We start from the raw sequence: 22,811 nt of genomic DNA, 5'->3' as shown, positions 1-22,811 counted from the left end.
GGTCAGAAAAGACTGTGGGCAGGGAACAAGGCTAAAGCTACAAGGGCTGAGTTGAGTACACTGGGGAGAAATAAGCTTTGTGTGGCTAGGAATGAGAGCTTAGGGCTGGGAAGGAGAATGTACCAGATAGGGTATTAAGGCACTCTTGGGCATAAGAAAATAAGACAGGGACTCTCAAAAGAGCTACAAGAGGAGAGTTGTCATTTAAATAAAAAAAAAAAAAAAAAGGAATTCCCGTCGTGGCTCAGCAGAAACGAATCTGACTAGAATCCATAAGGATGCAGGTTCAATCCCTGGCTTAGCTCAGCATGCTAAGGATCCAGCGTTGCCGTGAGCTGTGGTGTACATCACAGACATGGCTCAGATCTGATGTTGCTGTGGCTGTGGCGTAGGCCAGTGGCTACAGCTCTGATTTGACTCCTAGTCTGGGAACCTCCATATACTGAGGGTGCAGCCCTAAGAAGACAAAAAAAAAAAAAAAAAAAAAAAAGAGAGAAAGAGAAAGAGGCAAAATCCATTTATTAGGACTGGGCCAGGGATACCAGTTAGAGGGATTCAGTCAATGGAAGGAAGTAGAAAGATAAAGCCATTCCCTAAATGATCTGAATTTCTAAGACTCTTCTTTTCTGTTTGAATGTTTGATCTCTCTTTTGTGTTGAAGTCTTCCCAGAACATCTGCTGATTGTTGGCCATCAGTCAGTGTTTAAGAACAAGGCACTGAAACACTTTGGGTGCAAGCAGAGAGGTTATTGACTGATGAGACTCATTGTAAAATAATCAGGATGGAAGTCAGATACTGTGGGTGAGACCCCCCCCCTCCGCCACACACACGTCAGGATGAGGAAATCTCTTCTCGGGTGACATTCATTTCTTCAAAGAAGGGTCTTCTGCGTGAGAAGCAAAAGTCTGGAAGATAAATGTACAGCAGGAAAAGGAGGTTTCTACTCTTCAATAGGCAGACTCTTTCAGTCCCTCTATGATCAGCCCATGTCTCATCCATCTTCTTCATGCCTCCATGTCTGACATCTTCCTTATTCAATGCTGCTTGAGAATAAACTTCAAATTCCCTGCTCTTGGAAGAGGAGGATGACCACAGGCTTTCTTTGGTACAGAAAGAGATCTAAGTGTCCAGTCACTCGCTAGCATGACTGAAAAATCATTTTTGTTTTCAGTTCCCACCCTCTATAGAATCTGGTGTCTCTAGCTCTAGTCTCTTAAGGATTCTGATGGCATAAGCTCACTTTTCATTAGTGCTTTACTTTGGAGCTCCTAAAAGTTATAGCTTCTCCTCTCTTTTGAGTCACCACTTCTCCATCTGCTTTGCATCTTATAAAAAGTTTGAGCTCTTTCATCTCTTTATTTTTCTTCTGTTTTCTTTGTCTTTGAGGGCTTTTCTTTATTAGCATATTATTATGTTGTTGAGAATTCAAATAGTTATCTTTGGAGTTCCCGTCGTGGCTCAGTGGTTATTGAATCCGACAAGGAACCACAAGGTTGCGGGTTCGATCCCTGGCCTTACTCAGTGGGTTAAGGATCCGGCATTGCTGTGAGTTGTGGTGTAGATCACAGATGCAGCTCAGATCCCACATTGCTGTGGCTCTGGTGTAGGCTGGTGGTTATAGTTCCGATTAGACCCCTACCCTGGGAACCTCCATATGCTGTGGGAGCAGCTCTAGAAAAGGCAAAAAGAAAAAACAAAAGAAAAAAAATAGTTATCTTTAATGAAAATTCTTCTAAGTAATTATTGACAACATGAAAAATGAAGTGAAGACTCAGTACTCAGAATTTCAAGGTAGCCTTAATATTTACTGTAAAATTAAATGAGTATATATAGTAACTGGTCTTGATGAAAAGAAGAATGACTCATCATTATTCTGATAGCTCATGGAGAACAAGAAAGTGTACTCTGGAGCCTAGTTAGTGGTCTTAATTAAACTCTCCATTAGGTATGAATGGGCCTGGTCTTACTAGGCAGAGGTGACCCAGATTTTCTTCAGAAGATTAACTTTACCTCAATTACCAACCCATCTCACCTCCAGCTGATACCTTCCATTTCTCGCTTTTGGGATCATGTATTATCTCCCCTTGAAAACAGTTTGCCTGCCCTCTGATAATTACCCATACTCATAGTGACCATGCCTCAGAGGCACCAATAAAATGAACTTTATATCTGACTGATTTACTGATGAATGATTCTCAAATGCTACTGGTGCTAGATGCCGGCTGGATACGTGTGAATAATTTGGGCAGCTTGTTAAAAAATAATGGATTTGCAGATTCCACCCCCAGGACTAGAAGAGCTGATTCATAGGTGAAGTACATAGGGTTTCAAGAAGGTAATTCTGAGTTACTATTTTTTAAATTTTATTTGTTTTTTTTCTTTTTATGGCTACACCTGTGGCATATGAAAATTCCCGGGCCAGGGGTCAAATCAGAGCTGCAGCTGCAACTGCTAGCCTATGCTACGGCCATGGCAACACTGGATCTGAGCCAAATCTGTGACCTACACCATAGCTTGCAGCAATGCCAAATCCTTCACCCACTGAGTGAGGTCAGGGATGGAACCTGCATCCTCACAGAGGCAGCACCCAGTCCTTAACCCGCCGAGCACAAAGGGAGCTTCTGAGATACTATTATAGAATGATCATTCATCATTTTATTTATATTATCTATCTCTGTCTGTATTACTCACTCGTATGTAACTAGTACCCTAAGCATACAATATGAATAGACAGTCTTTGCCTTTGAAGAATTATTATTTAGTAGATGATATAGACTTAACAGAAAGAATTTTAATTATAGTCGATAGATATGTAATTACAAGGACAATATGAATGCCTAAAGTATTGTAGACATTTGGTCTAAGAAATGACTTAGAGGGGATCAAGGAAGCTCTTGTCGGAAAGTGGTCATTCAGTCAGGCTTTGGAGAACAGGTGAGATTTCTATCAGCAGGAGTAGAGAACATTGAGTAGGTTTTTCAGGCATTTTCCAAGAAAAAGTGCTCACAATAAAAATTATGTCATACTAATTTATTTCATTTTTACATATTCTGTGTGAATCAGAATAAATAAATGTTCCAAGTCAAATCTTTAAGTTTTTGGATGTAGGCACAACAAAATGCTTTCAACAGTTCAATATTAAATCATTATCACCTATTTACTAAGTACTCATTGTATTTAAGTATGTTGAAATCTGCTAACTGATACAGGACAAATTAAAACAATGGCATAGGAGTTCCCATCGTGGCACAGTGGAAACAAATCCAACTAGGAACCGTGAGGTTGCAGGTTCAATCCCTTGCCTTACTCAGTGGGTTAAGGATCCAGCATTGCCGTGAGCTGCAGTGTAGGTTGAAGATGCGGCTCAGACCTGGCATTGCTGTGGCTGTGGTGTAGGCCAGCAGCTGTAGCTCCAATTAGACCCCTAGCCTGGGAACCTCCATATGCTGCGGGTGTGGCCCTAAAATGACAAAAAATTTTAAAAAAATTTAAAAATGGTATAAAATTTCTCTACCTTGAAGAATCTAGAAATTGTAAGATATAAAACCATAAACTTAAAAAATACTCAGTATTCATTAGTATGCATGTTGATATACATCCTTTCATTTTGATTCACTTCTCTGCTAATTAATATGTAGCCTGACTCTTCTTATAGGTCATTTTTTGGATAAAGATTAACATCATTTCAGCTTCTCTTTTACCAATCAGTAATGCTTCCTCCTTTAATAACAGGGAAATATTTTAACTTATCCTTTCCTTATTCCATTTACAGTTAAAAATAATTTATAAACTTTCTCTTTCCCCTCAAAGTCCCATTTCATCTCTTGCAATTTTATGTCAATATGTCTTCGCTATTTCTTGGTAATCTTCACTTTTCTTTATTAGTTTCAAATACAATATGACCTTTATTTTAGCCTCAAGCTCTTCTTTCAGTTAAAGTACAAACCGAGGTTGGAATTTTTCCAGAGCTTTTTCAAAGAAAAATGCTAATGATACGAGTGTGATACATTCTGTATGTCATCATTAAAACTGATAATAAAGCATTCTTTTGTGCCTTGTGGTATACAAAGAAATGGAAATTGCTGCTATTCTCTAGAGAAAAGGATACTGAGTAGGATGAATCAGTAAAGGACATAAACTGTGAGCAAAAAAATACATAAAAACTGAGAGGGGAGGGATGAATTGGAGCATGGGGTTGGCACATGCACACGACTATATAAAGAGGAGATAACGGACCTATTGTATGTATAGGGCAAGGAGGTCTACTCAGTGTTCTGTAATGATCTATATGGAAAAAAAGAATAGATATGTGTGTGTGTGTATATATATCTATATATCTATGTAGATATATAGATATATATATATATATCTGATTCACTTTGCTGCAGTACAACATTGTAAATCAACTATACCCAATTTTTAAAAATACATAAACAAGATAATATAGTTATCATGGAAGATAAACTCTAGGCATTAATGGAGAGACAGGGTGGCAGGATATACTTGGTTTCAGAGCCCATAACACAAAAGGGAGGTATTATTCTGCTATACATGTGATGATCTCCTTTCTCTTTTTTTTTTTTTTTTAGGGCTGCACCCACAGCATATGGAGTTTCCAGGGAGGGGTCAAATTGGAGCTGCAGCTGCTGGCTTACCCCATAACCACAGCAACACAGGCTCCAAGCCATGTCTGCGACCTACAGCACAGCTCACAGTAATGCTGGATCCCTAACCCACTGAACGAGGCCAGGGATCAAACCTGCATCCTCATGGATACTAGTCAGATTCATTTACCCTGAGCCACGACAGGAACTCCCCCTCTTCCCTTTCCTTGCACATTTCTCTTTTCCCTCCCCCAATCTCTTCTCCACTCAATGAAAGAACAATTCCCTAGTCTTTTTTGATCCTAAAAATAGTACTCACTGTTTTCTCAAATTGGTGCTTGCCCAGTGACACTAAACAGGAAGAGGCTTCTCCACTCCTGAGTGGCTACTCTGGATGCTTCTGATCAGTCCCAGTCTCAGCTGGCTGGGATCTCTGCCTTCAGGAATCACCACCAATTCCTTATTGAAAGCATAAGACTTACGCCATGGTGCTGTGGAAACAAACTGGAAGTCAGGGACAGTGAGTTATAAGCCCAGGTCTGTCACTGTCTACTTTTATGGTCTTACACCAAGCTGGGTCTGAACATTCTTATCTATAAAATGTGGAGGTTTGTGGCAGGCTAAATCATGCCCCCTCCCCCTGTAAATGTATCTATATTCTAATCCCAGAAACCAATGAATGTCACCTTATATGGCAAAAGTTCCTTTTGACTTTGCAGAGGTGATTATGTTAAAGAACTTGAGATGTGAAGAGTATCTTGCATTACCTAGGTGGACCTGAGATAATCACAACTGTCCTTATAAAAAGAACCTGGAAGGAGTGAGAGGAGGAGGCAAGGTGATGATGGAAGCATGGATTGGGGTGATGTGATTTGAAGATGGAAGAAGAAGCCATAAGTCAGTGAATATGGGTGTCCACTAAGAAGCTGGAGAAGGAGAGGAAATGAAATCTCCCATCATGTTCTTCAGAAGGAAGCAGGCCTACAGCCACCTCGACTTTAGCCCAGTGAAACTGTTTTTGAACTTCCAATCTACATAAATGTAGGAGAGTAAATTTGTGTTTTTGGAGCTTCAAAGTTTATGGTGCTTTGTTATAGAAGCTATAAGAAACTAAGACAAGTTTGTACTAGGTGACTTCTATGGCCGCCCTAACTCTAATTGCATCTTCATAGCTGTGACCCATTGCTAAGCGATCTAGACTTGGCAATACTTGGGTGACTTAACAGACCTTGTTTTTAAAAAAATACACTGTTTGATGAAATAGTTATCAGGTATTGCTTGTCCAAAACAGCAAAAACTTTTGAAGAAAGGAAATCGAAGAAGATTGTCTGCAGAGAAATCTTCATGGGAGGTTTTGTTCCAAAAAAGAATTTGTAGGTAGACAAAAGCACTAATCTTCCCCCATAATCTGAGCCCAGACTACCATTGCAATTTCCTCTCCCACTTCATCCTACTCGCCAGCCCCATCAGACTTCTTGTCACTTTCCAAACAGGCTCTTCTGTGTCCCAGTTTCTTGGTCAGTACTCAATATTAGATGCTGTCTTCCCAAAACTCCCCAAAGCTCCAAACAAATGCAAAGTCTTCTCAAAATCTCTCCTGACCACCCAGGTCACATTTCATCTTTTCTTCCTCTATTTTCCCTAAATATATCATTTGTTCTACTTCTATGCAGACTCTAAAGTCCATCTTCTATTTGATGCTTACATGTCAGTCTCATCCACTAGACAGAATGAACATTGAAGGCAATGTCTATGGCTTATTCATTTTGGTATTTCCTGAGTACAAGGAGTACTGTCTACACATAGTGGATGGTCCGTTTCCTGAATTAAAGTCACAGAAGCCAAGAACTGAAGAACCAAATATTGTTGCTTCTCATACATATACATTTTAGTGCAAAATTCTTCCGTAAGAAAAGTTTTGAAGGACTATTTATTTATAAATGTTGCCTCTCTTTCCCCCTTATTTTCCACAGTTGTTTTACTTTCATGTAAACTTCCTAGGATTACCCCTCCCTGACATACCATGAACAAGTAGGAAAAAATTCAACAAATCTTATTTGCAATTTTTTTCCAGTAGAAAGATTAAAAGCTAACTCAGGAACCCGGGGGAAACAGTAAAGAGTTTTCTTAAAGCACCATATGTTGCAATTACAGGAAGGACATAATCCTTTCTGATTTACCTTTACCCCATTTCTTTCTCTTCCTTAAAATTCAGGATTAGGTGCATTTTAAGAACTTAAAAACTATTTCAAAGTGTCAGGAGCAATCATTGATAATACCTCCTTACCCCCTTGTTTCAGACCGAATCCTAATTAAGTAAGGCTTGTCAGTAGGGTCTGAAGAGTAAAGGCAATTTATTCCGCCTGCTTAATATTAAACCATATCCCAGTATAGATTTGATGATGGAGAATCATGAGGTAAAGTTAGTTCACTCCATAAATACCTTCTAGTGGTAGAATGCCTGTCACTTTACTCATTTCCTTAATCATAGTTGGTGATTATGCCAACCCGTTCATTTGGATAACTAAGGGAGCTTAACTCTTAAACCCTCGGTACACCAAAAAAGGAGATAAGTAGGTAGTACCAAATTGCCTCTTGCTGTTATTTTCCAGACAGGTAAATAGACCCAAAGGTCAAATTCTCATGCATGTCTGTGAAAGAACCACAGAGGATAAAGCTAATGGATGTCCAGTCTTGTTTTAGCCCCTCTTGCCTGATCAACATAGTCAGCTGAAAACCCCTGACTTGTTTGAACAGAGATGTATGAATTAACATGTGTTGGATTCAATTAGAAATAATCCTGGAGGAGATCCTATATAACAGCTGTTTAGATTTAGCAGTACAATAAGTAATTTTTTTTTTCTTTATAAAGAGTAAATGGATACTGGTTCTTTAAAGGCAAAAATCTGCTAATTCTTCTGCTGGTAAAAGGACATTGGTGGTATGCTACTATCTACAAATAAACAAGCAATCCTCTCAGACTAAACCCAGGTCACCCACATACACTAACATCTTCTATCATTATTGGTCTCTGGGGACACGATGGATGTTCTCAGTGTTTTCCGGTCCATTCTTCTCTTTAGGACACAGGTCAGGACAGCACAACCTCAAGGCTAGGATTTGGGATGAATGTTTATACTGCTGTTCCCAGTTCCCATTAAAAGAATTACGATGACATTGCAATCTGAATACGTCTGGAAAAGGCCTAAGGGGTGACGCCTTTATTCTAAAAAAGAACCAGTAGCTAAAGCAGGACAGGATAAAGAGTGCCTAGTTCAGAAAATCTGGCCAAGTGAGTGCATTCCATACAAAACAAATTCTATCTGTTGTCTGCCAAGAAAAAACAAATGCAGGAACAGTTTTATATGCAAAGTTTCAATAAAGATACATGGACTCTGGATTAGTTAATTATTATATGGCTCTTTAGTACCTTAAAAGGTAAATTTAAAGCAAGTGTTGATTTGCATATTTTGAGGACAGAAAGGCCCAGATCCGGGCTAGGAAACTGCCAGGCTAGAAATGGTTCTTGGCAGAATTCCATCTGGCCATTGATGGATTTTCTAAAATTAAGTGTTCTTTGCTTCTATCCCTAATTATTTGGATGAATCAAATTTGAGAGAAAACAAGCCATGTCATCTGAGACTTCATAATACTGGGTGTAGTCAGACATGTAATTTATGACAGAAAGTACATCTCTTCAACTTCCATAAAAAGGACAAACTGAAGTCAGGCCAAAGTAATTTGAAATTTTAAGCGTGTCTCTTGGTCTGTGTGCCCCAGGGTAAGGAACTTACACTCAGTCTCAGTCTTCTTATTTATAAAATGGGAATATTAGTACTTGTTTGCTGTTCTAAATAAGATGAAATATGTCATCAACTCGACACACAAGCTGTAGACATCCCCAAAGTGGCAGCTATTATCAGAAGTCCTGGGGAAAAGCAGTATTATTTATGTAACGGATATGTTAAAACTTAAAACTCTTTGAGCTTTAGTTCTAATATACTGCCTTGTATATCCTTTGCAGAGGCTGTCAGACCTTGTATCTGGCAGGCACTACATAAATATTTGTTGATTTGTTCGTGTATTTTCTTCAAAACAAAGAAGTTATGCCAGCTATCCTCCCAGAGCTTCCATTTCCCATGCTTTATTTATTAATCGCACCGATGTCTTTAGAAGTCATTTGCCACTAAATGGCAGAGTGCAAAATAACAACAAAATCATTTCTGACTGCAGAATAACAAGTGAGCCTCAACAGACAATAGAAGACTCTAAAGCAGGCCAGACTGTCTCAGGAAGGCTGGTCATAGCTGTCTGTGATACTGTGTTGAGAAGGAAAGTTAGGTAAGGGAAAGAGGGCACAGTGAATGGCTATGTCTATGATGGGGCATGGTGGACAATGTGAGCTGTTCTCAAGTTCAACTCTAAGGAAGTCAAGCAGAGCCAGGACTAGAACCAAGGTCATCAGATTTGGACAGCAACAGCTGAGATCATGAGTCACCGTCCACAGTATGCTAAGCTCTCTGCCACGCAGCCTCCAGCTGGAAGCTCTGACAAGTTCCATCACCCCTCCTGATCTGTTTTCCCATCTAATTAATTGAGAGGGTTGGACATAGATGAACTCCCAGGTCCTTTTCAGTATTCATAGCGCATGTCTATATCTTCTATCTAGTACTACCTGGCTCTCCAAATTATAAGACCTTTTCTTTTTTTATAATGCCTTAGAGTTTACCAAAAGCTTTTGAAGTTACCATTCCATTTGACCTTCACAACTGCTTTCTAAATCATGCATTTTCACCCTGAGATTTTACAGATGAAGGAACTAAACCTCTGAGAGATCAAGAAAGTCAGCCAAGGGCACAAGATTTGCTAGCAGTGGAATTATACACACACTCAGGCCTCAAAATAAGCTCAGGGGGGTAGTATTAAAAGCACAAGTACATCCTACTCAGGGAAGTATATTCAGTCTCTTATGATAGAACATCATTTAAGGCAATATGAGTAAAATAATGGATATATGCATATGACTGGGTCACTTTGCTGTATAGCAGAATTGACACAACATTGTAAATCAGCTATACTTTAATAAAAAAAATTTTAAAAGAAAAAAGTACAAGTACATAATGCACAAGAAAAAGGTGTAAGTAAGACAGAAAGTGTTGAGGGAAGGGGAGGCAAAAATACAGGGAAGGTTGAAATAAAAGGCTAAAGGCCAGAAGCGCTGGTACAAATTGCCAAGGGCAGGTAAAGACATTTTTAAAAACAAAGAAAATGTGGGCCTACTGCTTGGCAGATGGCATAAAATTAACAGCCAAGAAAAGATTAAACTAATTCTCTCCTATTTTGTTCCTGCCTTAGATATGAGTGTCTTTAAACAGGAAAGCATGGAACATAATAAGGCTTTGAGATCAAAATGGTGAAGGAAATAATCAATGCATTTAAAAATCTGCCCTGCTTATCCAGAGCCAAGTTCCCAGGCTCAGCAATTTTCTGAAAGGGTCCACATTTTGATTGAAAGGCCAATTTCTATCATTTCGGTATCTATAAAAACTAAAAAAATGTTGGAAACCTAGAGATGGGCAAATGTCACAAAATTTTAAAAAGGCAGTTCCCAGAAATTGCTGATGAGTATTTGACATCTATCCTTAACAAAGTCCTACAAAGGTAACTTGTTTAAATAGATGACATGTAGAACTTACAAAAAGAAGTGAAAACCGAGAGAGCTCCCATAAGTTGACCAAGAAGAAAGTGTCAAGGTCAATTAGCCTCATGATGAAGTTATTAATGTATCAGTTAAGAAATGCTATAAATGTGGTATATATTCACTTCTAAAGATACTTGGCAACTTTTTCTTTAGTATCATCATAGAATCAGCTACATTCTAGTGCAGTTAGTGAATTCATAATAAACTGAATAATTTAAAGATAATTGATTAATATTGATTAATCACATTTGCATAACTCAAGACAGAGAAGGATAGATAATATGTCAAAAGAAATCAAGATTCGTAGCTACATTATGTGCAGTTAGTGAATTCATAATAAATTGAATAATTTAAAGAGAATTGATTAATATAGATTAATCACATTTGCAAAACTCAAGACAGAGAAGGATAGATAATATGTCAAAAGAAATCAAGATTCGTAGTTCCCACTGTGACGAAGTGGGTTAATGACCTGGCTTGTCTCTGTATGGGCGCTGGTTCCATCGTCTGCCCAACACAATGGGTTAAGTATCCCGAGTTACTGCAGTTGTGGTGTGGGTCACAGCTGTGGCTCAGATTCAACTCCTGGCAAAGGAACTTCCATATACTGCAAGTGTGGTCGCAAAAGAAAAAAAAAGAGAGAGATCAAGGTTTTAAAAAGATCTCAAAATGCTGAAACTACAGGTTTAACTATTAAAAAGAATCAATGAAAAGGTACACATTGGTTCTAAAAAACAACCTGGAGGGACCTGCTGGCTGCTTTGAGAAATTTGAAAATTTCTTGTGAGGTAAGGACCTCATGACCTTTGGTCCTAAAGTCTTTGATCGTATCATGTGTAACTGCATGCCTATGCACAGGAGGCACCAGTGCTGAGAGCTACAAGGTCCACCTTCTGTGAGGGCCCACCAAGTCAGACTCTGTACTCTCAAAGCAGGATTAAGGAGAGATCCAGCAGTAAATTCACTGTCATGTAGTTCTGACAGTGAAACGGAAGCAGGAAGACCGTGATAGTAGTGGGTCTTTGTCCCACGATAAATGTTTATGATGGGCTGTGGTCTTGGTTAGAAAATATGTCACATTCCTAGCTGAGAAAAAAGATCTTTTTAATGAAAGAATGAATGAACAAACAAATAAATGACTGAGGACAGAGGACAGGTTTCTAGCCTTTCCCCTTCTTCCTGATGTGTTAGTAAAAAATCAGGGCTGATAAAAGAATACCCATATTTTCTTTTATAAAAAAAAATACCCATAATCTTCCAGAAACCTAGATTTAATTCAGGTTCCCCTCATTTTTGAACTCTTAAATGTTGCCCTTTGACACTCTGGCCCTCTGGATCTTGACCTGATAGTCTGTGTTTTTATTTATATTGGTTCTGTTTTTGAGAAATCCAATGCAAATAAAAATTCCTATATATAGTACTTAGTGCCCTCCTGAAAATCTCCTGTGGGGACACATTCTCTGTTGACAGGCTTGTGGGAGGAAAGGGCAGCCAGTGAAGCACTGATGCTGAGCGCAGGAGGCTCTGGAAGGCTGGGTGGAAACAAAACATGTTCCAGGTCAGAGTTCTATAATCCATACGGCAGAAGAAAAGCAGGAGGGGGCCTGCAGATTCACAAAAGGAAGGGAGAATTCAGGACCTTGCCCTTACAAAGAGCAAATCATATATTTTATTTCATTAGAGCATAGCAACTGAATTTTTTCCTCCAATAGAGAAATTTGACCAAAATATCCCCAAGGAAAATACACAGTCGGGGAAAACCATATGACTATAGATGAGGCTTCATCTTCCTCTAGGATGAGAACTGAAAGTTTAAACACTTTTACACATTTGTTTCCAAGACTCTCCTCTGTATGGCTGTTTCAGAGGCCATGGACCTGTCATCCAAGACCCTGAGGAAATAGCCACACAGACATGCATACCACAAACATTCTGCTTCTAACTGTCTGTAGATTTGATTTACTTTTAAGTATCTTATAACAATTTGATTTCATGTTCCCAAATATTCAAATTTCAGGATATAATTAACAATGCTGTGCCGTACATATGGCCATAATAAATAAATCTTTAATTTTAAAAAAAAAGGAGTTATAGGGAAATCTGGAATTATGTTTGTTTTGGAAAAAGATCAATTTTCCAATTCAACAAAGATTTCTCCAGGACCTCTGTAAAAGCTGCTAACAACGTCCACAAAGTATGCAAAGGAGAGGACAGAGTCCGTGCCCTAGAAATGCAAACGCACAGGTAAGGCTGGGATTTCCTCCGCTACTGATAACAGATGCAACGTGGATGACTCCAAGAGCGGTGTTTCAATTAATTCTTGTGTCAGGTTCTGCAAAACTAGGACTATGGTCCTCATTTTAAAGAAGAGGAGACTGAAACTCAGCAAGGTAACATATCTGAGCCACACAATCCAACAGACATAATCACAGTCAGCTCCCACCTGCCGGCCACCAGAATCCATGCTTTTCCCTTTTATACCCTGTGCGCCCCTGAGAACTACAATAGAGACTGGAATATGAAGTGTCCTAACAGCAGGAACAAAGACCTAAAATGGGTGGGAAAAGAAAAAAAACTCAGCTGGCTGGCTGGCTGGGACAGGAAAGCCTTTGTGAAGAATAAGCATTTGAAACAGGCTGAAAAAAGTAGAATGTCACCAAGGGGAGATGGGGTGAGTGTAGTTAAAAAAAAAAAAAAAATCCTCTAAACCATGGCCTGAAATGCACCTTAGGCTGCAAATTCCATTCTTCCCTCTAACTCCAAAGTAGATAAAAAATTAGTATCATTCTTCAAGCTCATGAGGTGTTATCTCAAAGTTTTTTTTTTTTCTTTACTGATAACCATATAAAGAAAATGAACTAGAATTGCAAGTAAGGTTTTAAGTTCATATCACATGCCTTATAATTTAAGAATGGTTTGGACACTGACACCAGCAACCAAAAAAGGAAAAGAAAAAGACATCTCAATCTCAGTAGCTGGAGGATTTAATTCAACTTTTTCTTTTTGAGGTCATGTTTTCTGTGAGCAGGAGATCAGAATAAAGACCCTTTGAGGACTCAATCCTTAAATATACTGATAATGAAGTCTTACAAATAAAGACCAAAAAAATTACCTGACAGTTTTTTTTTAATTTTACTGCATGCTCTGCAACTAATAAAATAATTCATATTTTTCAGTCATGAAAAATTACATAAAAGATGCTATTCCAGACAAAAATAGGGCAATTCACAGCAGTTAGGCTTGTTTTCTTAGATCTCTCAAGGATATGTGATTCTCATGAACACATACACAAGCAGATTCTGAACCTTCCCTTGGTTTTCAGGGCTAAATAAAATTGAATTTAAGGCCCGTTGTCTGTGTCTTTTTAATAATCGACACAAGACCAAATATCAGTTATTCTGAAGTGAAACTCTCCAGATTGCAAAGAAGCTGGTCTAGATTGAAGGGGTAATGTTCACAATGGTATCTGGAAGAGGAGGGAGGTGGATATGGGCTTTGGAAGACAAGACAAGACAAGATGTAGACTAGCAAGTACAAGGGAATGTGTACTTGCCAGGTTAGACTGAGACTCACAGAAGAATACAGATTTTAGAAAAGATGCTAAATGACAGGATGCCAGGTCAAGGTGAAGTGGAGTTCACCTCACTTTAGGTCTCCTCAAGCTTCTAGCCTTTGGGATCGGTTTACTGTGTTATTGCTATGGTCTGAATATCTGTGTTCCCCCAAGACTCGTACATTGAAATTCTATACCCAGTGTGACGGTAATGAGGTGATGGGGACTTTGGGAAGTGATGAGGGCATGAGGGTGGGGCTTTCAGGAGTTAGATTAGTACTCTTATAAAAGGGACCCCACAGAGCCCAGCAGCCCCTTCCACCATGTGAGGACACAGCGGGAAGCCAGCAGTCTGCAACCCAAATGAGGATCTCCATCAGAGCTCTACCATGCTGACCTCCAGAGAGGAGAAGAGTAGATGATAATTCAGTTTGGAGCATGTCACCTTCAGGGCTTGAGATAGGATATGGAGGGCAGGGGTGCTATCAAGCTAAGAGTTAAAAAGGTAAGAGGAGCTTAGGAAAGAGTTCAAGAATATTATGAAATCAAAAGAACAAATGTTTGTGTCTACAATGGTTATTAACAATAATAATTAGGACAGCAGCGACTTGGGAAATGGATTGGACATAGACAGATTCCATTTTTTGTCAGATTTTATTTTTAGGAAGAATAACTCTGACAACAGCATGAAAGAAGGAGACTCTAGAGTGGAAAGATTGAGTTATTACAAACCCCGTCTGGAGGTGGTGAGGAACTAAATTCAGAGAGTGGCCACGGGAAGTGGGATGGCCAAATTTGAGATTCATTTTAAGGCAAAATTTCTGGGATGTGGCAATGAAAAAAAAAAAAAAAAGGCAGGGGTGGGGAGAAGCCAGGGGAGTTTTCTTGAGGCACAGCAGGTTAAGGATCTGGTGTTGTGTCACTGCAGTGGCTCAAGTCGCTGCTGTAGGGTGAGTTCAATCCCTGGTCCAGGAACAACCACATGCCATGAGAGTGGCCAAAAAAAAAAAAAAAAAAAAGTGGGCCAGGAAATGAGAAAAATGGAAGCTTGAAGATTTCTAACTGAGAACAAGTAGGTAGACACTATTAACCAGCCTCACATAAGTCAAGCTTTTATTCCTTTTTCTTCCCTTTGTACTTATGTACATTCCCCCCTAGGCTCTGACAGTTTTCAAAGACACTGGGCCTAACTATAATCTTGCTGGTAGGAAGAAAATAAATCACTTGCCTTTTAAAATACTTACTATTACTAGTCTAAGAATAAATAGCTAGCAGCAATTAAAAAAGAGATTTAATAAATTATGTCCTAGGACTCAAAGTTGTAATCCCCTATCAAAGAAGGATGCTATTGTTTAACTCCATCACTCATTCCCATCACTCATTAGTCTTCACAACAGCTCTTAAAGGTCTCCACTTACTAAGTGGAAGATAATACAGATTGGCTCACCCAACTCCGCTGTAGCCCAACCATCTCCATTCCATACCCCTTGGCATCCCAGGGGCTGAAGAGCTAAAGAACTTTTATCATTTGCCAGATTTCCTGATAACTCTAGTTCTTTCCATAGCCAAGCTGAGCTCCACCAAGCAGACCTAAACACGCAGGATTTGGAAGGCAGAGGCCATTCTGCCATCCTTGCTATTTCCAGTAGCATCATTGCAGGGCGGCATTTGGTTTTCTTGTGTTTTCTGTAGCAATTGTTACAAAGATCTTGTTATGGGTTGAATTGTGTTCCTGAAAAAATGCTGAAATCCTAACCGTCAGTACCTGTGAATGTGACCTTATTTGGAAGCAGGTCTTTGTAGATAAACAAGTTAACGTGAGGTCCTTAAGGTGGGTCCAATTCAGTATCATTAGCGTCCGTATAAGAGAGGGAAATTTGGGTACAGAGACAGGTGCACCTACAGGAAGAACATCATGTGAACCTGAAAGTAGAGATCAGAGTGATGCATCTACAAACCAGGGAATGTCAAAGGTTGCTGGCAAACCATCAAAAGTTAGGAGAGGCATGGAACAGATCCTCCCTTATGGCTCTCAGGAGGAGCTAGCCCTGCTGACCCCTTGCTCTCAGACCTCTAGCCTCTAGAATGGGGAGACAATATAGTTCTGTTGCTCTAGCCCAGCAGCTTGTGATATTTATTAAGAAGCCCTAGAAAAACAGCACAGGTCCAGATGTCTGGCCGCTACTTTTGTGGGTTGCATCCACTTTGATGATGTACACTGCGGCATAGTGGAGTATTCCCAGAGCTGGCTGTTATAGTTTCAGTTTTTTGAGTCCTTCCTTCTTCTCTTAAAAAATGGCAGCAGCTACCTGGGTAGGCCAGCTCAGTGGTGATTCCTGAAAATTAAGCCTAGAACCTGCTTCTGACTTCCCGTTCCTTGAACCAAGTCCCCTTCTCTTAACCTAGTTCAGTGGCTTCTGGTAATGACAACATGTGTCTAACATCCTGACTAGAGGAAACCACGGCACTCCAAAAAGCATCAAAGATTCCAGCCCATGGAAAACAAATGGAAGTTCAATATTTTCTTGGACTATGCAGTGTACAGATCCATAACAAGGATGTAAAGGCTGGAGCAGAGTGAAATTAGGTAGGGAGTCTGATTGAAATTAGGTCTCAAATCTAAAAAAGAAAAAAAAAAAAAGTCTATTCCTTTTAGCGATTTCTGTGTTTATAGGAAGAATCCTGACTTTACTGCAGTAGTAAGCTAGTTGTTTTTCCTTAATGAGGTAAAATGAGGGAAAGCAGACAGTCAGAGGGGTAGGATGGATAAGAATGGAATTTGTAAATATGGCATAAACGTTGTAAACTTTGTTGGTCAAATAGAATTTTGGGCGGTCTCATAGCTTTGCAAAGCTCCTTTCAAAACATAAAACCTGAGAGAGAAATCAGTCACTAAAACCCAGGCCCATGTCTTACATGGCTTTTCTTTTTCCTTTTTTTTTTTTTAACTTTTTAGGGCCGCCCCCGCAGCATATGGAAGTTCCAATGCTAGGGGTCGATTTGGAGCTGAAGCTGCCAGCCTACACCACAGCCACAGCAACACGGGATCCGAGCTGAGTCTGTGACCTACACCACAGCTCACAGTAACACTGGAAACTTAACCCACTGAGCAGGGCCAGGGATCAAACCCGCAACCTCATGGATACTAGTCAGGTTTGTGACCACTGAGACACGATAGGAGCTCCTATTTTTAGTCAACTCTTTCTCATCTAAACAGTGTGAATGATGTACGAGGCTAAAACTCACAATATTGTTAATAATCACAATAGTTTGGAGGGAGTTTTTTTAAAAAGCCATAACGCTTCCTGGGTCTAGACCTTTTCTGCTCCACATGGATAAATTAAATCTCAGAGAGGTGAACTGGCTAATTCAAAGTCAAGCAAATGGTGATTTGATTATTCGAAGGACAAATAGCCACCCCTTACATAAGAAAGAATTCACAAATTCACTTTCTCAGTGTCCTCGGAAAGCATATTTAAAGAACCAGGTGTATATTACACACTAACAGATAGGCACAGAGATATTTAGGGAAAGCCTTGCTTATCTAATGCTGTGAGCCCTGACTCAGGAGAACAGGTGAACAAAGAACATCAAAGAGAGAAGTCAGCTGAGGCCTCAAGGCCTAGATCTAATGCTGGCTCTGCCCTGAGCCTTCCTCCTCTCTCAGTACTCGCCTGCTCCTGAGTCTCAAGGCACCCCGGTCTTTTCTGTTAGAATATTTGTCACTTACTTGTTTTTAACATTTACCTGGTGCCAAAGGCAACACTCTTCCAAATGTTTTCCTCAAAACAAGCCTATGTGACATGCAGTATTATCCTCATTTTATAGATGGGGAGCAAAGGGACAGAGACAGGAGATCACTCCGCCCAGATGGAACAGGAGTCAAATCCAGGCGGGCGAGGCCCAGAATTCATGCTCTAACCCCTACCCTACACCCCTTTGGCCATGTTAAGGCTGTAGACATCCACGCCCAGATTTTTCTTCTACCGCAAACTTACTGAGAACAGAGTTCATTCTAACCCAGGCCTATATTCCAGAGAACATTTAGAATAGTGCCTGGGGCAGACTTAGACATCCAATCATTAACTAACTAAATGAATAACAAATAGGAGAAGAAGGCATAAGGGCATCTAGGCTTTGATAGCAAGAACACATCTGTTCTGTCGATAGCAGGAACCACAACCAGACTTATGGTTACCAAGGATGGGGGTGAGGAGAAGGACGGAGAGTTTGGGATTAGCAGAGGGCAACTACTATACATAAGATGGATGTTGTTACAAGGTCCTACTGTATAGTACATGGTTCAGCAGCCTGTGATAAGCCATGATGGAAAAAAATATGAAAAGGAATAAATATGTTTATAACGATGTCACCTGGCTGTACAACAGAGATTAACACAACACTGTAAGTCAACTATACTTCATACAAGTTTTTTAAAAAAGAACACATCTGTGTTGTGATAATGGGGCTGGAGAAACACCGTCCTAACTCTTTGGTCCTTTCATTCCCACCTACTCCCTGCATCCTACCTTCCTTAAGCTGCTGTGCTAAAGGTGTTAAAAATGGATGAACTATAGGGAAAATAGCCAACTGCAGAATGAGAGCTAGCTCTTGATGAAACTCTAAAGAAATGTGACTTTGCTGCTTTCTGTTTCCTTTTTCCCCCTTGGGGGGGGGAGCGGGGCGGGGGCATTTGAAGTGTCTGGGGCTTCACTTCACGGGTTTGGAGAGGTCACCACTGGACCTCCAGGAAGAGAACAGTCTGACCACAGCAGTGGGACAATCACTGTAAGGCACATGCTATAAAATATATATTCCCTCCGACATATGATTCAGCCCCACTCAAATGTTCTCTGTAGTTCAGATTTGTACATTTGATGTACCCTTCCCTCATAAACTCTCATAAAACCTCCTTAGTGCATGACTCACTTTTGTTCATTTACTCACATTTCGGTGATGATAATTAACCTTGGCTAAGAGGTTCTCTTCACTAGACTGACTCAGGGGTTGTTAAAAGCAACCGGCTCACACACTAGACAGTCGAAGAAATGCAATTGGGCTCATGTGTTCTAGTATTCACATCTAACATTCTTGTAAATCCAAGCTCTCAGCTGGAGGGTCTCTTGGTCAAAGCAGGGGCTCTGAAGTCCAGGTCCTCAGTTTTGGTCAGTCAGTCTCATGGTTGCAGCCATTCAATAACTGGTAACTGGGATGGAAAAGCCAGAAAAGAATGAAAGTGTTTCCTTGTTATTATTATATTTTATAATAGAATAGCCTATTTGATTTCTTACTTGGCTTAAAATTGCATGACTCGTTCCTCAAAAAATTAAAGAATTACCACATGACCCAGAAATTTCACTCCTAGGTATGTACCTAAAGAATTGAAAACAGAACTTCCTGTGGTGACTCAGCGAGTTAAGAACCCAACATAGTGTCCAGGAGGATGCAGGTTTGATCCCTGGCCTTGCTCAATGGGTTAAGGATCTGGCATTGCTGCAAGCTGTGGCATAGGTCACAGATGCAGCTCAGATCTGGTGTTACCGTGGCTGTGGCATAGGCTGGCAGCTGCAACTCCAGTTTGACCCCTAGCCCTCAAACTTCCATATGCCACAGCTGTGGCTATAGGAAAAACAAACAAACAAACAAATAAGAACTGAAAACAGGTATTAAAATAAACACATGCAGTTGCATTTTCATAGCAACACCGTTGCCAGTAACCAAAGTAGAAGAAGCCCAATGTCCAACAACTGATAACTGGATAAGCAAATTGTGGCAAATACATAGAGTAGAATACTATTCAGTCATAAAAAGAAGTGAGTATTGATACAGACTCCAACACAATGAAACTTGAAATCACATGCTAAAGGAAAGAAGCCAAACTCAAAAGGTCTCATATTATGTGATTCTGTTTAATCCAAAACATTCAGAATAGGTAAATCCATAGAAACAGAAAACATATTAATGGTAGCCAGAGGCTGAGGGGATGAGAAATATGGGAAGGACGGCTCAGTGGGGACAGGGCTTCCTTTTAAGGTGATGAAAATGTTTGGGAACTAAATAAAGACGGTGATTATACAACATTGTGAACATACAAACTGCCACTGAATTGTCGCCTTTAAAATAGTTATGTGAATTTGACCTCAATTTTTAAAAATTGCATGTCTTCCTATTGAGGAATTACTAATACACTAAATAAAATTATAAACCTGTCATTCTTTTGCAAATCAGTATGGCACACATCCTATCATACAAGGATAATGTTCAAATTATTTAATAACCAGCAAAGAACACATGCCCCCACTCAAAAATTACAGCTCCTGTTAAAATTAGTGCTTCAGCTTTCAGCCATTTAGACAGAGACCCACCGAAGAATCATTTTCAACCAAAGCCATGTGTGCAGGTCAGCAGGCATAATCTCAATGACTCCTTACCAACAATCCAGACTCAATTGTAAAGGGATATTTCTTCCATTTGGCAGAAAAAAATAAAGTTCAGCAAAACCAGGTGATTTGCTCAAGATCACATAAATATTAAATGGCAGAACCAGGACTCATATCCAGGCATTCTTATTTGAAACCGAGATCCCTTTACCGCACAAAAGTCATTTTTCTCAATATGACTTATATGCAAACAACTCAACTGCTCTAGTCTTTTGGAAAAGACATTGGCCCTCTAAGCACTCTGCCAGATTTTTAAATTATTAAGAGAGTAGAAAACACCAAAGGAAGAAACAGACCAGATGTCCTGGAATAAGCTCAGTGGTGTGGTTACATGAATAAAAACTAGTATTTGACCATTTAGTATTTTGCAAAATAATGTACCCTGGGTATAAATGTAGCAAAAAATAACCCCCTGCCCCACCCTTTACCACCAAATCTGATAATAGCACAGTACCCAGGCTGGCCATCTCAAGCAGACAACTTGTTCAGTGACACAGGGCCCTTGGGCTCACAAGTTTCATGGTTTAAAGCTCTGTTGCTGCTGCCTTGACATTCTTAATCATTTTTGAACAAGGGGTCCTGCTTTTGTATTTTGTACCAGGCAATGCACATTATGTAGCTGGATTTGCCAGCATCCAGCTGATTTTAATTCTTATCTGACCTACTTAGAAGAGGGAGTCTGAGCATCAAAAAGAGATAATGTTATAAAATTCTTGACAGTTACTCCTCTTCAGGGATTTGTGATTATTTAGATTCACCGCAAGGCAGCCCCTTGAGGAATATATTACCCATGTTGACTCGGATCTCCTGAGGCTCAGGGAAGGGTTCTTCTTGAAACTTCTACTGCTGCCTTGCAGCCTTCAGGAAGGCCTTGTATGAAGAACCCCTCGCTGCCACTCACTCTCCTCCATCACGTCACTGTGTTCATGCCCTTCTTAGCACTATCATAATCTGCAACGATTTCTTTCTTGTCTGTTCATTATCTGTCAACTTCACCAGAATGTAAACTCTACAAGGGCGGGAACTTCTCTGTTTTCATCAGTGCGTACTTCCTGCATGAGGCCGGCACATTGAAGGCACTCAGTAGGTCATTTCTTGAACAAAATGAATGAATGAAGAAATGAATGAATTTTCCAGTAGACCTGAAGAGGCTGCTCTTTGCACTGACTCTAAAGCACTGTAATGTCCTTTGGTCCCATGGTCAATGGGTGGATTCTGTTGGAATGCATTAGTTTACAAATGTTTAACTATCAGCTTATTTATCTACCTACTCTGAAAATGAGATTCTAAACGACAATAAAAAATGGCTTTGGAATTTGTACTTAGCCAGTGGAGCACATGGTACAGAATGTTCTCAGAAGCAACAGAACTTGTGAACAACGAGGCAGCCACGTCCCAGACTTTATAACCTTGCCTGCCTGGTGTTCTTGCCCACAAACCTTTCAGCTTCTGACCTGAATCTGGATTCTCCCCTCTGCCATGGGAGATAACAGATGAAATCCAAAGGAATTACCTATATCCTGGATCTTGGCTGCCACATGTGCTCAACCCAACCGTTTCCACCCAGTTCCGTGCTTAGAGCCCTGCTATTTTATGGAAAGAATGTAATTAACACCATCCACCACAAACTTTGCTCCCAGCAGAGCCCCTGACCAAAGCAGCATTATTTCATTCAGACTGTGAATGCTAGATTGCTCCAGATGGCAAAGCTGAATCAACAGACCCCGGCAGGAAGGCTGGGTTTATTTCACAGCAGGTAGGAATGTGCAGTTGAAGCACAAACAGAAAACTTCTTTGGCCTTCCCTGAATTATGTGCTTGCTGTGGTTAATAAAATCAGGATCTATTAGCCTAGCTGCCCCACACACAAAAATTTTCTGGACCAACAAATTTACACGTAGCTTTTACCCTGAAGAACCAGAGTCATTTATACACACACACACACACACCCCCCACACAAATTCTCTCAATATAAATTCATCGTAAAAGGTTTGAATAATGTAGAAGTATCTAAATTAATATATAGGGTCCTTTATCCCACCCCATTCTCTCCCAGAGGTAACTGGTTAACATTTTATCTCAGGTGTGATCTTTCTCTGTTAATATTTTTAAAACATATTGTTCTGACACTCTTTCTGCCTTTGAAATATTTACTTAAAAACAATTATAGAAAGCATTCATAAAAACCTTTCTTGAATTTTAGATGTGCATGTTCTCACATACTAATATTTCTGAAATTGAGCTGTGTTACATTTGATAGCTTCTTACATTCAGTGAAACACCAAATTTTTCCATTTTCAATAAATGGGTCATGCTTGACGTATTGTTTTGAACCTACTTTTCAAGAGAATCTAAATAAGTTCCTGACACAATATTTACCACTCTCAGTACATTTATATCCACATTATGGTTTGATGTTTTTAAGCTGTTATAAAATATATGGTTATAGTTCTCACATCTTCAAGCTGCTTCTAAATTTACTCCTGACCCCTCACACCATGCCATAAAGGTCC

General features: G+C 39.8%; 1 long non-coding RNA gene across 2 annotated transcripts; it reads right to left on the bottom strand.

Moving 5' to 3' along the window:
- LOC110260031 lies at positions 513–22,332 on the bottom strand. Of its 2 annotated transcripts, XR_002342774.1 has the most exons (4): positions 21,088–22,332; positions 18,807–19,065; positions 4,925–5,096; positions 513–906 (listed from the first exon to the last, which is right to left on the bottom strand). It is a non-coding gene; the product is annotated as an uncharacterized LOC110260031 (long non-coding RNA). The 2 variants fall into 2 exon arrangements; XR_002342773.1 differs by lacking the exon at positions 513–906 and having other exon boundaries at positions 4,789–5,096; positions 21,088–22,328.

Source organism: Sus scrofa, chromosome 1 (assembly GCF_000003025.6).
Source record: "Sus scrofa isolate TJ Tabasco breed Duroc chromosome 1, Sscrofa11.1, whole genome shotgun sequence".
Classification (NCBI taxonomy): domain Eukaryota; kingdom Metazoa; phylum Chordata; class Mammalia; order Artiodactyla; family Suidae; genus Sus; species Sus scrofa.
Note: the sequence above shows the minus strand (reverse complement) of the source record. Positions and strands in the feature narration are given on the sequence as shown.